The following is a 12829-nucleotide window of genomic DNA, read 5'->3' as shown; positions in this document are numbered from 1 at the left end:
TTTTTGTTTCATCAGACCACAGGACATCTCTCAAGAGAGTAAGATCTTTGTCTCCATGTGCAGTTGCAAACTGTAGCTTTTTGATGGCTGTTTTGGAGCAGTGACTTCTTCCTTGCTTCCTTTCAGGTCATGTTGATATAGGACTTGTTTTACTGTGGATACAGAGACTTTTATACCTGATTCCTCAAGCATCTTCAAAACACCAAAGTAAGTTCCTCTCTAGGAGATAGAACACATCTCCTAGCTGAGTGCTATGACACCTGCATGGTCCCATGCTGTTACTATCATCTATACAGATGAATGCGGAACCTTCAGGTTTTTGGAAATTGCTCCCAAAGTTAAACCAGACTTGTGGAGGTCCACCATTTTTTTTTTTATGTTTTGGCTGTTTTCCTTAGATTTTCCCATGATGTCAATCAAAGAAGTACTGAGTTTGAAGGTAGGCCTTAAAATACTTCCACAGGTACACCTTCACTGAGCTCGGATGATGTCAATTTGCTTTTGATCAGAAGCTTCTAAGGTCATGATATCATTTGCAAAATCGTCTGGTATATGGAGGATTTTCACTTCACTAGCTGTGCCCGCCCTTACCATTGCAATATGTGGTAGCAACCTTGACAACATGTAAGTTTTTTCACAACAAGGTTTTGGTTTTAACAGTTGTACCATTAACTATTTTTTGGGCTTTGTAGGCCTTTATTTATAGGACAGTGGAGAGTGACAGGAAATGGGCCTGACAGTAAGGGAACGACATGCAGGAAAGGGTGTGCCCGGGCCAGGAGGCGAAACAGGGGTCTGCCTGCTCTGTGCACTTGTGCCCACATAGTATGTGCCCTAACCATTCAGCTATGGGTGATTAAGGGTTAGGGTCACCCCTAAAATTAGGTTTTTATTCTGAGTCACTTTAGTAAAGGAAAGTTTATTGTTAGTTTTACGTCTTGCTGAGAAAAAATGTTTTCTCAGAATCCCTACTGTGACAAAGTTTAGGACAGAACCCAGTGGGAGATGATGCAATAGTCAACATTTCTTGTAAAATGAATAAAGTGACATGAAGGTGAAAGTCATCACCATGTCTCCTTTGATTTCACTCTGTAAGTCGACAGTAAACCTGTTGATGTTGTCACCATCTACCTGATCCATTTTAATTCTACTTGAAAAGTTCTGACTCCAGACAAGAGCAATGCCCAGAGAGCTTCTTCTGTCTTCATCACAAATACTTACATGTTTGATTTCATTCTTTCCGCTGTTTTGTAATTCAGAGCCAGCATCGGGCTGTTTGATGTGTGAACAAATGGATGTTTTGTCAGCTTTGATCCTGCTTGCACACACAATTCATGCGATAATACAGCTTTTAACCTCTCACAATGGCAAACAGACCTCATTTGCATATTCTAATTATTTAGAAGTGAACACTTTTGTCTGCAGAGGACACCCAGGGTTTGTTACGCCCCGAGAGGAATATTAGATTATATCCACATTGGGCAGCAACAGGCTTCCACTCTTCTTGACGAAGAGGAATCACACTGACCAGCTGATCTCTGTTGCCCACATGTTGAATTAGAGCATGTCTTTGGTCACATTTTTCCTGTTATGAATTCATCCATGTTCTTATTGTGATGCAGCCGGGGCATGTTGACTTTTCACCACTGGCTCAGGTGAACAAGGCAACAGGAGATTTTTGCCTGAAAACATAACTGTTGTATTTGTTGCAGCCCAGATTTATCCCAGAATTCACTGCAAGTGAGATTAAAGGGGTATTTCACTGATTTATTTCCACACTTCCAAAAAACTGGGAGATAAGAAACATAGTCAACCCTCCTCTTTCTTTCTTCTTGTTTGTTTCTTCCTTCTTCCTAAGGCAAGAACTATTGCTGTGGTTGACAACTGGCAGCCTGTGGGCCCGAACTGGACCGCCAGCAATAATGTCTGGCCCACCAGATTATTTTTATTTTATGATATCAGTAAACAGTCCCACATTTAGATATAATGTCTAAATACTGACTCTTCCCCTGAAGATTCTTATTATACTTTTATCCATGTTGAGAGTGAATGACACAGAGAAAGTCTTACACCAGGCAGCAGGCTGCTCTGTAGTCAGTGCACAGCACAGTCACCCACAGAATCACTTCCTCTTTAGCAGTTTAGCAGCCTACAAAATAGTGCAAGTGCAAGAAAGGTCTTTTTTCAGTTTCTTTCTGATTATTTCATTATGTTGGGGCCCACCAAAAAATACAACCCAAAAAACAATTTTTGCTGACATTACATATACATACATATGTTTCAATGAGCAATTGCTATAATGCAGAGAATAAGGTGGTATGAGCAAATAAAGTCTATTCTATGCTCAAAAACATATCTGTGTATGTTATTCTCCATGTATGTGCACAATAACAAACCCTCTCACTCACTTCCACTCTTTCTCCTCTCAGCTGTCTTGCTCTGTGCACTCTGCTCTCATCATCTTTGCACTTCACGCTCCAACTCAACCTCCGAGAGTGCCACACTGTGCTACAATTTTAGAGACAAATATCAATAATTTGGAATTAGGGGGATTCTAAGATGTTTCTGACCACTAGCTGGACCATCAGTCACTACCGGAAAGTGAGGAAGCACTGGTGGACTAGTAAGTGGAAGGAACGGAATTCAAAAAGTTGGGCTGGTATTTTTTAGTATTATTGACCTGGACTAAAAAGAGGCCTACTGTAATTTGTGCTGACATTTTCTGTTATGTGATGGAACCACATCAGAATGAGGGAAAAATGTTATCTCAACGACTAAGTGACTGAGTGTGACATTATTGTTGGTCTGAATGTTTCTGAACCTGCTGATCTCCTGGATTTTCTCCCACAACAGTCTCTAGAGTTTTTACTCAGAACGGAGCCAACTAACTATAATAAAACTACCACAGTTTTGTTGTTCTCTGACCTCTCCCTGTGTCTTTAACAAGATCCAGAGTCTCCTGCTGAGAGAGAAGCTCCAGAATCTGCAGGGAGGCACCACAACCTCCTGATTACTGACTACCTGCCCTCTTACCTTTCCTCTTCCTCCTTTACACCTGACCTTTCAACCCAAAGCTCAACATTTCAGTCTGCTGGGGCAGCAGCATTGCAGCAAACTGACCAGGAAGGTGCTTCCCTTGGAGATGGTTGTGGGGAGGAGGATGCTGCACAAACTGTTAAACATCATCTCAAACATCTCCATCACCTGCTGGTCAAACAGCAGAGCACTTTCAGTGAGAGACTCCTTTCACTTTCATTTGCTGCTCAGGAGGGCATGAACCAATGACATTATGTTGTTTAATTTGAAGGACTTGTTGGCTGCATCAGGGAAACTCCTCGCACATATGCTGATGCACATCTGTGTTACCATGGTGATCAAATGATCACGCATTAATAAAAATGTGGCTGATAGAGATGAGGACCTTACCTCATAGACACCTAACCAGCAGCAGATAAATAGTAACTTTTGAATTTAAGCTAAAATCATATATCTACAGTGAGAGTTTGCTTGCAGCCCAACTGAGACCCACTTTTTCTGACTTTCTATACTGTTATTTGAGTAAAATTGCTCCCTTACCCCCCAAAAGATACTCCTTTCAGTGTGTATGTATACTCCTCAATATACATACATAGTACTTAGCCAAAGGTAATTAGCAGCAAGGTATCCCCCTTCTTCACAGATGACTACCACAAACTCCTACAGAAGAGTGCAGTCCTGGAAACCAAAATTCAGTTGTTAGAAATGAACGTGGAGGTAACTGACTGTGTGCGAACGATACCACTTTACCACACACTCAAAAGAGTGGACAGAGCATGCTAACACGCAGCTAATTAGCACTAACAAGACTGCCAAGAAACAGGAGGGCTGTATGCCGAATAATAAATCCACAAGTGGCAGTTCTCCCTGGAACTCTCTCGGAGCAAAGAGTAAATCATTTCCCTGGGAAAAGGGAGAATGAGTAACAAGCGCCCGGCACCATGAGATATGTGTGAGGAGGCCGGCTGACCTGAATTATCATCCTCTTCAGCTCCAGCAAAGAACAGAACAGGACACAGCCATGGACAGCAGTAAAAGCAAAACATCCCAAACAAAGGAGTGTGCGGCACGAGAGCAGATTTGCTCCACTATCGCAGGACCTTTGATCTTTCGTCTGATGACCTGGATAACCTCTCACCCTCACAGAGAAGGGTAAGGACTGAGAGTAAATTCAAAAGTGAAGGGCTACAGGGAAAGTTAATGACTGGGCATCAAACTCAAACTGATTGTGGGTGATTTTGCTGTAAAAGATGGGAGAAGCATATGCAGCAAGAACATCAAAACACATCCCAAGGAAACGATCTCTGACATGACAGAATGAGTTATGCATATTGTGGCTGTGAAAAACATGCTACTGCATGCAACAAGTGAAGCAGCAATTTGAAAAGCTGAAACAAGACTTTATTGATCTGTTGAACACAGTCAGCTCTCTGAATGCTGAGGTGTTTATCAGTGGCCCGGAGCTGAGAGATTCAGCAGATTGTTGGCACTGAACACATGACTGTCAACTGTATGCGCAGTCCATTCAGTGCACTTTATTCACAATTTTAACGTTTTCCTTCTGAAGTCAGATGTCATCTATAACCTATTTTTCCTCCTGCTTCGCTCATCTGTTCCGTCTGCCAAGGACGAGAGACAAGAGGAATCAAAACAGGAGGAAGACATAACACAAGGTGACAGAAACCCTGAAGGAGAGCCACCTCAGCCCCCGCCTGAACGGAGCTGTAATCATGAGAAACATCTGAGCAAAGAGGAGGAGGATGCTACACCACCCTCACCAACAACTGCCTGTGAGGATTCACTCTCAAAACCCCACTCAGGTCACCCTCCTCTCCAGGTACCAATTACCCCTTTACCTCCCTCTTGAAGTTCACTGACCAGCTGAAAAAGCTGGTCACTGCTGGGACCCAGGTTATCCCTCCATCGTATTCTCATTTTTTTCTCTCCCCTAAATTTTGGTTCATATTTGTCTTCTTGAGCTATGTTCCTAAATATCACCAGGTCTCTTAATTACTGTGCAACCTTTTTTTGATGACTGTACTGAATTGTTGTTTTTAATCTGTATTGACTTTATGTAGTTATTGTTGGGGATTTAACATCCATGTCGACAACCCCCAGGACAGAAGCACTAAAGAACTGTGGTGTGTTCTTGGTAACTACAGACTGACTGGTGTTGATCTCTCTGATCCGTCCTGTGTTTTCTTTGAGAGCAACTATCTCTGCTCAGAAAGAGGTGATGACAAAATTATGTAGTGAAATATTTATTCAGGCTTTCTCTTTCACACCCGCCCCCTCTCTTGTGTCTCAGTCAATGAGAAAGAAAAAAGAGAGATTGCTGAAAAGCTGAACGCAGGTGGCGAAAAACAAATCTCTTGGCTCATTATGACATCTATCAAGAGAAACTTCACATTCATACTTTGGAAGGGAGAAATGCAAGGTGGGTCTTTTTTCTGACATCAGTACCAAAAACAATTGATGTGTTCCAATTCGAGGGCCGCATCTTTCGGAGGACAAAGTCTATGAAGGTGTGGCCCCTGAAGACGACATAGACCGTGAAGGCCAAGCTGAAATGAGATGGTCTGGTCTAGATATCCTTTTCATTCACTGCCACTGTTCTATTTTTCAGAATCCATCTTAGTCTCTTGCAGTGAATCTTGGGAAAGGTTTTGTGCGACAAAGGATCCAACAATTGGATCCTCCACATGGCGGAAACCCAAGGACACATTTCCCAGACGCATTGGAGGCTCTGAAATGGGACAGCCTTGTCACGCCACCATGATACATTTGGTCCTCAAATGCAGCCTTTGAAAGATGTGGCCCCTGAACTGAGACACAGCTAATGCTAATGATAGGACACATGCCTTATTTGCTAGCGTCAACAGGCTAACGAATGCTCCTTTGCCAGCAGCCCAAGAATTTCTGTCTAATTCAAGCAATAATTTTGCCCACTTCTTCACTGACAAAATTCAGAAAATTAGACCAGCAGTCAATACCTCCATATCAGGTGCAGGTATGTGTTGCCCATGTCCACTTAAACTATATCCTTAATACCGGAAATCCATTATACAACATCTTATCTCCTGCTGCTGCCTTGTTATTCTGCCAACAGGCTTTTTCATAATTGTTTTTCATCGCATAACCTCAGATCGTCTACAAATAGTCACCAAGTCTCCCAAGCAGCAACTTCTGAAGTGCCAAAAGCTGCAGTTCCTCTGTGAGTCAGTCCCCAAAGACTCCCATGTTAAATGTCCAACTTTACAGCAGAAATAAACATGTTTACAGCCTGGTACAGAAACTGTTCTGGTCTCTAGAGCTAATTTCCTCCTTCATGACAACTGTACGGGAGGTGATTTTTTATACAACTCACCTGTTTACATTTTATCAAGGTTTAAAAGGTATGTGAAACTGAGGGTGTGTGTGCTTGAGTGTATTCTTGCCACAAACCAGCATGCACCAAGGTCTCGGCTCCACACACGCCCCACCTTGGCCCATTTTTGTCCAAAGAGCTGTCGCAATCGACACCAAGGTGGTGACAGCGGAGCAGTCCAATCTGAGCTTCAAAATCTGTGCATCAGAAACCTATGGGTGACGTCACTGAGTCTTTATATACTGTGGTTTCTTCTCTCAGATGTGTTCCTACAGGTTCTGAAAAATACCGTCATCAAGCCAACTCTTAAAAAGAACGATCTAGACACATCATTAATGAACAGTTAGAGGTGAAGAAGGAAAAACAAGAGTAAAATTTTCATACCTGAGTCCTGAGAGATGACACTCTGCCCACGGCCTGTCAGTGAACCTGAGGGCCGCATGTGAAAAACCAACACAATCTGTATGCATAGAAAGCAGGGACAGAAAGATGAAAAAGGGGCCCGTGCTGGGTATCTTGTAGCAGGGAGTGAGGGGGGCACCACATCATACAGCCGAGGCTGTAGGTCATCACTGACAGTTTTGTCATGTTATGTGTTCAAGAACAGAGGAGGAAGCGATTTGAGGCCCCTGCCTGGTGTGAGGCCGTTGGTAGGCTGTCCTGATGCATGCACAGCAGACGCTGTATGTAAAACCTGTGGAGGATCTAGCCCTGTGACAAGTGGCTGAACTGTCTGATGTCTAATATGAGAGGCTGTGAGACCTCCATATGATGTGTGCATGCATGCTGTCAGGCACTGTCAAAACTTCACCACAAGGACTTTCTGATGTATAACCGGAGAAAATAGGAAAGGACACGACACTGATGCTGGTCCACGATATGACCGGAGAAGCAGCTTTTAACTGAGATCTATTGTCAGAGGCAAACCTGATACAACCTCACGATTACAGCCTTGTGTGTAATGAATTCTTAAAAGTACAGCTTTTTATTAGCATAGCTATGATGAAGATGACTGTCATTCTCTACATTATTCTCTTTCTTTTGGCAATAGATAAGAGAAGCAGCAGCCTGGTGACTAGTGATGGGAATTTCGGCTCTTTTTAGTGAGCCGGATCATTTGGCTCAGCTCACCAAGAAGAGCTGGCTCTTTCGGCTCCCAAACGGCTCTCCATTTTACTACTTATACCTTTTAGAATTCAGCCAAATTTAGCACTGTTTTGACTTGTGATTTGTATTTGAACACATATATCACTTAAATTTCAATAAATTGCTGTAGCCAATTGCATTTACAGTTGTAAAATCCCTTGTAACTCTAACTTGCTTGAGGAACCACTCTGCTACACAAAGCAGATAGAAAATGCCTATAAAAACCTAAGCATAGAAATTAAAATAGGTATTGACATTTTAAATTTTTTTATTTAAACACACACACACCTAACAAAACAAGTAAAGTACTGAAAAAAATCGAAATAGAAATACAGCAATCAAGTAAATGTGCTTTGTTAAAATAAAACCAAAATGTTTTTGGTATAGAGTAAAAATAATAATAAATAAACAACATAATAAAAATAAATATAATACAATGTGCAAAACAGCAGCATCCAACAGTTTTAGGTGTCTCTATGAACTAACCACCATCATCTAACTGTAACATTTCCGAAAGCGAAAAGTAAAAAAAAAAAAAAACAAAAAAAAAAACGGCTCGCCGACGGACGTGAGCCGGCTCCCATCGTTCACTTAAAAGAGCCGTCTCTTTCGCGACTGACACATCACTACTGGTGACTGCTTAATTCAGATGAGTCTAATCTCACTTACACAAGACAACTTTCACTCTCCCCTTCCATTTATTTCTCCCTCTCCCTGGCTCCATTTACTTCATGTATTTCTCTGTTTTGATGGGTGCTTTCCATTCAGCTCATCATGCTACTGCCCATCCTTGGTCCTCCATCATTAAGCCTGTGATCTTCTGCAAAAATTGGAATCTGTTTGTTTCCAATGACCAATATTTTCAGCCAATCCACCACTTTGGTCCATACTGAAATATTTCAACTATTAGATTGATTGAGATTTTGGATGGCTCATATTTTTGTTGATGTTTGTGGTTTGAGTGAAATGTCTCAAGAAGTACAAGATGGCTGGCCATGAAATTAGCTGCAGATATTGATGTTTCCTTCTGGAGGAAATGTAATAACTTTGTGATCCTCATCCTTTTCATGGAGTGCATCTACTTTAAGTGTAAATATAATTAGGATTTTCCAGCATGCTCATATATTCACTAAGATAGTGAACATCATGATCAAACAAGACCTCAGATGAAACAAAAGTGGCAAGGGTGAGCCATTTAGGTTGAACTTAGAACAAGGAACCACAAGTGCAGAAGATTTTAACCAGACAGTAGCCCCCTGACCACTGGAACCAGTTTAGGGACGGGTCAGTTGATCCAGTGTTGGGGTGGACAATCTGACGGCTTTATATGGTGAATGATCTTACTTTGGCGTGATGATGTTTGTTTCAGATGAATTGTACAGATCGCATCTTCTATTAGATATTTCATTTTAAAAGTTAAGTTGCTGCCAAACCAGCCCACTATTACCTGTTAAACAGCTAGCCTGCTAACTGTAGCATTGATGTGTACCATGCAGCTTATTCATTTTGCTAAATCATCCAATTCTATGATTATGGGAATAAGTAAATGTGCTGTGTATACTGTGGCTAAGTATATGAGTAACCGGAACATGAAGTCACAGAAAAGGCTCCAAAAGGGCAACAGAGAGAGGAAAAAGCACAAACCCTAACCCCCCGGAGTACATAATATAGAAGAGTGCAGGAACAGGGTGTAAAGATGCATTTTCTCCCACATGTCCACAGGTACTGCAGGGTGAAGGTAGCCGGCTGGTCAGAGTGCATCAGGAGACGGCTGAACCTCTGCCTCCAGCAGTTCTTCCCCGTAGTGCTAGCACAACAGACTGGCACAGATGACAGGGCACACACTGGACAACACTGCAGCTGTCTTAGCTCCTTCCTGGTTGAGCAGCATATGACAGAGTGGATGAGGCGAGGCACAAACTTCCTGCAAATCTGCAGGATATTTGAGGCCTCTGGACGCCAACTGCCCCCTCTTCCATTCTGTTGAAGATGGAGCTGGTACCTGGCAGCAGGTAGCTGTTGGCCACCTACACCAGGATTAATGAGGTGAGGATGAAAGTGATGTCGACCTTTTTGCTCCATCCTGAAGATGAACTCCACCAAGAAAAAGAGCTAACAATATGTTAACACACTATGATGTCTGACACTGCTGCTTATCTCGTGTGAACTGCTCAGCCTCACTGATTGATGACACACTCCTGCTCTCTGCAGGTGACCTGGAAGCTGGATGGAGCAGGCGCCGGTACCACTCTGTGGATGACCAGTGTCGGTCATGAGCTGGGTCAGATCCTGATCTCTGTCCGTGGGCTACAGAACGTGACCAGCAGGCCAGGAAGGACCCTCTGCTTGTCCTTTATGTGGACAGAGACTGCTGCAGGAGGGACGCAGAAAGACATGCAGCAGCTACCCTGTTTCTTGCATGGTCAGAGATGTCAGTCAGACTGGACATATGGTGCTTCATGCAGAGAGTAACAGTTAGCATGAGCTCTGACAGTCACCACCTCTGTCCAGAGTTCAGAAAAGTCCCTCTTGAGGTGGGCCAAGGTGTCAAACTGCTCCAGCAGGGGGAATGCCTGGCCCATCAGGGAGACAGCTCAGCACTGTGGCCCTTGAACCCATGAGGTACAGGAGACAGTGTCTCATCAGTTAGTTGGTGAGTTGTACATTGTTGCCACTGACAGAGGGAGATGTGGAACACCCTGAGGAAACATGTATCCAGGTACAGCTGCTTCTGATGGTCTGAAGTTGTAGATTTTTAATCCAAAACACTTGTTTCATCTCGTTAAAGAACTGAACTCTAATCCTCCTTGTCACCACATCCAGGATCCACCTGGTGTCCGCCTGTATCCAGGACAGGCCAGATGACCAAGGGTGGGGTGACTCTCCCTGTCTACTGGGGTCAACAATGTTGGACTCATTCCACCTGCACCCAAACAGGTTCATCCCAGGCGAGATGTCTGAACACACAACAAATGCTCTGAATGCTTTTCTTCTTCTGGTGTTTAAATCCTGACATTTCAGTCATGTTACAGGCACCACCATCCCAGCTGCTACCTCCAGATGTACCTGCTGGAGGGACTGACCAGGTGGAATGAGGACAGGCAGCAGCGGCGGTGTGGGGGAGGACCAGGTCCGAGACGAAATGCTACAGCAGCCAGGAGCAGCAGACATGACTGTGAAAAGCATCAGATTTTATTATGTGCCACAAACATGCAGCAAACTTAGCTGCACAACGGCTACTACAACGTCATCAGTCTGGTCTTTATTTTACAGTTTGCTCAGACTATAACCTTTATTATCTTCATAAACTGCTGCTGACACACCAACGTCACATATCTGATGTTCAGCTGTGTGCTGACTCTGTAGGTACAGAGGATTCACAGCCACACAGGAGAAGACCACCCTGCACGGTGCCATGCCCACCCTGCTCTAAGGCCTCCACAGCCCATCAGAGGAGAGTCTGCTGCCTGCTCCCAGCACCTTCACCTATGAGGAGGAGGGCGACCGCACAGCTGTGCCATCCTGGGCCCCTGCTACTCTGCCACCTCCATCTCTGCTCCTGCCACCACCACCCACATGTCTGCTGCTGGAGGGTGTGGGAGAGTCAGGATGAAAAAATGTTAGAGGTGATGAGGTGGACGAGCAGTCGGCCAGTGGCCTTAAGTCCTCGCTTGAGAACCCTGAGTCTGAGTATTGTGGAAGAACACAGAAGAGAATCAGCACATAGAACAGAGGAAATAAAAACAGTAATGAAGACTAAGGTGAAGTGAGTCTTTGTTAAACAAAGTGTCAACAGGTCCTCCTGGCTGTAAGAGAGGAGCCATAAGGCTCTTTGTTCTGACATCATAACATCTGGCCTCTTGAGCCCTCTTGACATTCTGGTAGAAATACCAGTATTTAGAAGTGAGAACTATTGCTTCATGTGTTTTGTATTTGGTTTAAACATCAGCATGGAATTTTTCACCTTGATACATTAAGTGTAACACCACTTCTGCCTCCTCCTCCTCCTCCTGCAGGCTGTCATCCAGCCTGAGGCTGAAGTAAACAGCATCTGTAAACCTCCACAGGCTAAACAGCAGACCTGATGCTCCACTACTCTTGTTCCTCTGTTTAACCGTAGCATCAAACTCATAGCCAAACAGCTCACTGCTAAATACACCGTATATATACAAAGGATATAAACTGGTCATTTAATGTATAAAAACATTATCTGATGCAAAGAAGTTGTGGATAAATCTTGTGTTTGGGAGACACTGTTATATTAATATGTATGCAGGTGAAACCCTTTCAAGTCTTCCAACAAATTCTTAAACCTAATGATAAAATATATTTTTGTCACATTTGGACAAATACTGTGGGAAATAAGCTTTTTCACTTTTCTCTTATCCCGTGCAAAAATCAATAACATTCATATGTCCGTACCAAGCTGCAGCCAGGAGATGATGAGCCTGGCTTAACACCCCTGGCTTTGTCCCAAGTTTAAGGTTGGACACCTCTGAAGCTTAGAAATTCAGAGTTTGTTTTATCTCTACACAAACTGCCAACCTGGACGCCAGGCAGAGACAACAGTCACTACACCAGAGCACTCAGAGCCAAGAAATGATGTAAGAGCCTGTAATTTTTCCCTTTCTCCCTAAATACGGGTAATGTTATCTCCCTGGTTTCAGGGAAACCTGAACACCATGCGTTCGTTACATTACATGGTGAAAGTTCACAAAGTAGGAGTTTTATTATGATTTTAAAGTTTCAGAGTAAAGTGATGCCCCAAACCATAAAACAGTCTAACCACAAAATCCTAAACTTACCCAACAAAATAAAACAAACAAAAAGAAGACAAGAATTTAACCCAAACTTGAAACTGAAAAAGAGGAGAATCTCAGTATAGAAAAAGTATAGTAGAGTATAAAGTACAGTAGAAAAAGTATCTTATAAAATAAGGGGCTTCTCTCTCCTACAATCTACTGAGTTCTCTTTTTTGTACTAAATGGCTGGTGGCCTCCATTGCTGGGAGGAGGAAGAAGAAGAAGGGAACTGTGACCCCATGTTATGAAACAGTTCAACACTTTTACAATATTTCCTCAACACTGCAGATGTTCACAAACGTAGGTGTCACAGAACCCAGGTGAAAATACCTGGAACTACATGAACTACATTAATGTCACAGATATTTGATTTGAAAATGAAAAATAAATCAAAATTATTTTTTTATAAAAATGGAGCAGGCTGTAACATCTCAGGCCACCGCTGCTGACCCAGAGGATGTTGTCAGTTATAAATTTA

General features: G+C 43.1%; 1 long non-coding RNA gene across 2 annotated transcripts; it reads left to right on the top strand.

The window, feature by feature from the left end:
- Nucleotides 1-1425: 1425 nt before the first annotated feature.
- On the top strand, nt 1426-11820 carry LOC139614165 (uncharacterized). Of its 2 annotated transcripts, XR_011686915.1 has the most exons (7): nt 1426-4188; nt 4664-4873; nt 9272-9595; nt 9761-10268; nt 10373-10486; nt 10582-10807; nt 10916-11820. It is a non-coding gene; the product is annotated as an uncharacterized lncRNA (long non-coding RNA). The 2 variants fall into 2 exon arrangements; XR_011686914.1 differs by having other exon boundaries at nt 10582-11820.
- The last annotated feature ends 1009 nt before the right edge of the window (nt 11821-12829 follow it).

The sequence above is a fragment of the Trachinotus anak genome, unplaced genomic scaffold, assembly GCF_046630095.1.
Source record: "Trachinotus anak isolate AG129_WGS33_773 ecotype Australia unplaced genomic scaffold, CSIRO_AGI_Tana_v1 ptg000033l, whole genome shotgun sequence".
NCBI lineage: Eukaryota > Metazoa > Chordata > Actinopteri > Carangiformes > Carangidae > Trachinotus > Trachinotus anak.
The sequence above is the reverse complement of the archived record's forward strand: the minus strand, read 5'-3'. Positions and strand labels throughout refer to the sequence as shown.